This window comes from Euprymna scolopes, chromosome 3 (genome assembly GCF_053919585.1).
Source record: "Euprymna scolopes isolate OS-2025 chromosome 3, ASM5391958v1, whole genome shotgun sequence".
Lineage (NCBI taxonomy): Eukaryota > Metazoa > Mollusca > Cephalopoda > Sepiida > Sepiolidae > Euprymna > Euprymna scolopes.
Window position 1 is genome coordinate 180,797,863 of NC_136484.1, and position 5,245 is coordinate 180,803,107.

The following is a 5,245-nucleotide window of genomic DNA, read 5'->3' on the forward strand; positions in this document are numbered from 1 at the left end:
CTAATTAATAGTTTGTTGAAAGTAAAATGAGGCTAAACTTATTACCAATAACATCAACCAATGAATCGCCTATATTATGTGCATATATATACAAATGTAAACACAAGTTATGCACGGACAATCTTTCTGTTGGTATTCCGATGAGGTAACGCCTAAAACGAAATAAACATGTAGAAGACGTTTCAAAATCGAAAGTTTTAACAAGTAAAAACAGAAACAATCTGAAATAATTATCAATTGCATTCAATTTAGCTTATCTTAATCGATAATCAATTTTCACTCTTGTTCGAAAACAATTAGCTGCCAGTGTTAGCTTAACGCAAAAGATTTCGAATCATTTCTTGGATTCAATTACAAGTGTAAAATTATTAACGGTATACTTATATATATCTATATATATATATATATATATATATATATATATATATATATATATATAAATGTAATTTGGGTTCGCTAAAAGCGAATAAAACCATATTTCTACGTTACCAATTTAATTGAAATTTTCAGAAATTCTATTTTTAAAGTCAAGGAATGTTTTTATGTTATTAAAATAATTTAACATTGCGAATTATAAAAATATAAAATTATATAAAAAATATTTTTAGTAACTGCGAGATTATCGCCATTTTATTTCCGGTAGAAATTAGCCTTTCACTTATTGAGATAAGTATTATTTGTATTAATTTTTATGATACTCATGCAGAGAGTGATCCGTGCTGAAATAATGTTATTATTTAAAAAGTCATTCTTAACATGGGGAGGGGAGGATGTTTTGTACCTATTCTGTACTTTAACCTTACAATTGAATAAAAAACATATCGTAAAACGTTAATTAAATGTGGAAATATGATTTAAAAAATAGCGCGGATCGCTCTCTGCATTAGCACCATTTTCATTTTTTACGGACTATTATTCTCATCTTTATTAGTTGTTTCACGACTTTTCAGCCAACTATTCCTCTGGCCTTCATGAAAAGAAGTAAGTCCTTTTTATAAATGTTCAGTAAGTTTTTCCTTTTATTATTCTTAAAAAGTAAAACATTTCTTATTCATGAAAAGAGTTAAGCCTACGTAAATAAATAAATGTTGTACACGTGACAAATTATCAATAAATGGTTTAGTTACTTTTTTTTATTATTTATGAAAAGAGTTAACGTAAATAGTGTTTGTAAAAGTGCGAAAGGCGACGTTGTACAACGATCACTCCCATGCTTTATTTCTATAATCATTATTTCGACATTTGAAAGTGGTGCTTACTTTTTAGTTACAACGTTCTGATAAATCAGTCACCCATTTTGTAAGCAATAAAAACGCGGTATTTCAAAACCATAGAAAGTAAAAATGATATGTGCCTCTACCGCATTTGTAAGTCAGAAATATATTTGTTTCTCAAAGAAAAAAATAGATTGAACATTACTTTTTTTTATTGTTTTTATGAAAATAAAGTTTCGAGTTTTTTAATTTTTTTTTTTTACTTATTTAGTTAAAAGTCAGTTTGTTGGTGTTTTTTTTTAATTGTTTTTATGAAAGGTGAGTTTTTTTGTTTTTTTTTCAAATTTTTTTTTGTTAATTTGTTTAAAAGTATTATAAATTTCACTAACATGCTGGAGAAATGTTTAATAATTTGGTATTTTTTAGATTAGGTCAACCTCCACAATTTTCCTTTCGATGACGACATTTATAGGTTTCCGAGTATGCTGAACACGCAAATCGCATTGAAATTTTGCGGAAATAAATAGTTGTATTATGCATTGTATTCTTCGGCGGCCATCTTTTTACGTGCACACGCGCCATAAACAAATACACGCACGCAAAAAGATGGCCGCCAAAGATTACAATGCATAATACAACTTTTTATAACTACTTATTTCTGCAAAATTTCAATGCGATTTTCGTATTCAGCATAGTCGAAAACCATTTCAAGTTGTCATTTAAAAGAAAATTGAGGAGGTGGACCTAATCTAAAAATTTACCAATAATTTTTCATCCCGACGCCTCCCGATACATTGCTTCGTCAACATGCGACCATTTTATATCTCCCGAAGACACTTCAGTATTTAGAAAAAAAAATGAGTGACCGATTTACCAGAACGTGGTAACTAAAAAATGAGTACCCCTTTCAAATGTTGAAATGATTTTTTTTTTCAATTTTTTTTTCATAATCTGGTTAGTGTTCAATCAATAATAATCCAGTGAAAAAATTTCAAAAAACCTATCAGTATAGAAACTCCACCACGTAAGTAAATAAATAAAAAATGTTACATGCGCATGCGTTAGCCTTGACTAGGGGGTGCTAAGGGAACGACCATTAAATAATTCTGCGGGTCGCCATGGAACTCAACGCCCAAGGAGTATCAAAATAGTTTTCATGATCTGAAGAATTTTTTTTTTCGAAAAGTGGGTGATCACTTTTCCATGTAAATTTAACTTAAAATGAGCACCCACTTTCTGGCCACCTGAGGAAGGGGCATTTATTTTCGTGTTTATTGGCTTAAAGGTTTTTGACAAGGCAGTTTGGTACGCGAATGCATATTTAACAGTTTTCGTGTATGCTCACGCATAGAATAAACAAAGGCTAGGTCTGTGAAATGGAAAATAGTCCCAGAGTTCAGGGGTTAATACCATGCAAAAGAAATCAAACAAAAAACCTTTTAGCCAAGAAACACACAGAAAAAAGAAAAAAAATAGCATCCATTTTTTTCTATCGAATTCACTTGCTGTTTTTATTGAAAACTATTTTCCCCCGGATTTTTGATATAATTTTCCAGTAAGGGCCGTGCGTCTCACGTTCGTAAATAACAAAATTTTGTTTGTAGATTATGGTATGGAAAAACGAATCTGCAAACCGTTTCCGTCGCAAAAAAATAGTTTTTTATGATATGAAGAAATTACTTTTCCGAAAAAGTGGCGATCACTTTTCCATGTAAATTTAACTTAAAATGAGCACCCACTTTCTAGCCAACTGAGAGAGGGGGGAATTTTTCCCATGTTTATTGGCTAAACAGCTTTCGTTTATGCTCACGCATAACGTAAACGAAGGCTACGGTTGTGAAATGGAAAATAGTCCCAGAGTTCAGAGGTTATTACCATGCCAAAGAAATCAAACAAAAAACTTTTTAGCCTAGAAACACAGAAAAATGGCCCTCTCTCAGGTGGCCAGAAAGTGGGTGCTCATTCTAAGTTAAATTTACATTGAAAAGTGATCACACACTTTTCGAAAAAGTAATTTCATGAATATCATGAAAACTTTCTTTTTGCTACGTAAACGGTTTGCAGATTCGTTCTTAGCACACCGAAATCTACAATAAAATATTTCGTTATATATGAACGTGAAACGGGCCTTAAAGTAAAATAATACCGGATTTTTTTGGAGCAGATTTGCCGTTTAGTTGTACAAATATCCTCAAACCATGTAATCACTAAAAGGGACTTTTAAAAGTCGTCACCTGCATCGAGCAAAAGTTTAAACCACCGATTATATATCAGCCTACGTTATGGAAACATATATTGAGTGAGTTCCTAACAGTATTTTGTATAGTTTTTAGTTTAAACTCATTTTCCCAAAATTTCCCCAAACTCAATGTGTTCGATACAGTCTGCCGCCATTTGTATTTTTCAGATATACCAATAAACATTGAATGTTTTTGAACCGATTATACATTACATAAAAACTCTAAAATCTTATCCAGTTAGGTAGAACATTTACTTTTCTTGCCTTTGATAACATTTATTTATATATATTTATTTTTTGATAACTTCTTTGTATCTGTGTTTAGTAATACAAACACTTTTCATTTAACGTAACGTTTAGTCGGCTCGAAAAACAGTGTTTATCGGGGTATTTAAAAGCTACAAATGGTGGTGGACACTGCTGATTACTTTAAGTTAGAGAAAGTGAGCTAAAACTAAAAAAAACTATACAAAATACTGTCAGAAACCCACCGATTATGTCAGCCTATGTCATGGTAACATATATTCGGTGAGTTTCAGACACTGTTTTGTATAGGTTTTAGTTTTCAACTTACTTTCCCAAACTTAACGTATTCAAAAGAGTCCGCACCATTTCTGTTTTTTGAGCCGATTAAACATGTTACATTACATAAAAACACTAATCAAGTATCCAATTAGGTAGAAACGTAACTTACCTTTGCTTTAATTTATTTGTTTTTGGACAACTTTTTCGAATCTGTGTATAGTAACCCCCCTACCCCCATCATCAATCAAATATTAATAACTAACTCACATTTTTGTAAAACAACAACAAAAAAAAACATTTCGCGTTTCAACATTTTTGCTACGTTCGGCTTCATCCACTGATTGTTGGTCAAGTCCAAACCATGAATGATTGACAGAAACTCCCGAGGATGCAGATAAAATTCTGCAAGAGTACATTTTTTTTCATTTTCGCCTTCTTTTTCACTGTTTGCAGTGGATTGCTGTTCTAATATAAGAAACATGCATTTTCTCTTTTTATTAAATTTTTCCATTACACCAAATTGAGCCACTGCAACGCGTGGCAGGGTACAGCTAGTATATATATATATATATATATATATATATATATATATATATATATATATAACACAAATTTAATTTACAATTATTCTTTGACTATAGTGTGATACTTATATAATCCTGTATATTTATTTCCCGAAAATTTTCATTAGCTCGCAGTAAATCCGAAAATCAGTATTTGATCTGAAATAGTTATTATTTCCGACATGAAATTTAGATAAACACACATGTTTATTAAGTACGTTTTTCTTTCCAGAATATTTCGATTTAGCATCAATCTTTATTTTCAGCAACAAATTATAATTAAATTGGAGGCCATTTTTGCTATCTGCAGCAATTTTCACTTCTGCGAACAAAAAGTGATGTTAATCTTGTTTATCACTATTAAATTACAGTTTATATATTTTTAATTATTTAAAATCTTACCTGAGCTCAATGAGAACATTTATCGACTTTGAAAATTGTCTACCGCATAAGTCGATGTAACACTTATTTCGTAAACGGTTCCTACTAACAAATACGGTAAATAGTGTTAACTCTATTTGAACCATTACTTTATTTTCGATAATTATCCATTTAAGAAACACATTCTAATTTGATCCCTGGTATATTTTTTGTTAAACTATATTCCGTGTGTCTAATTAGGTAGACACCTGATCAGTTTAATTACAATATTTCTCACTATACTTTTAAAAGACTAGTTTTAAAAAGAGAAACAATTATTCGTA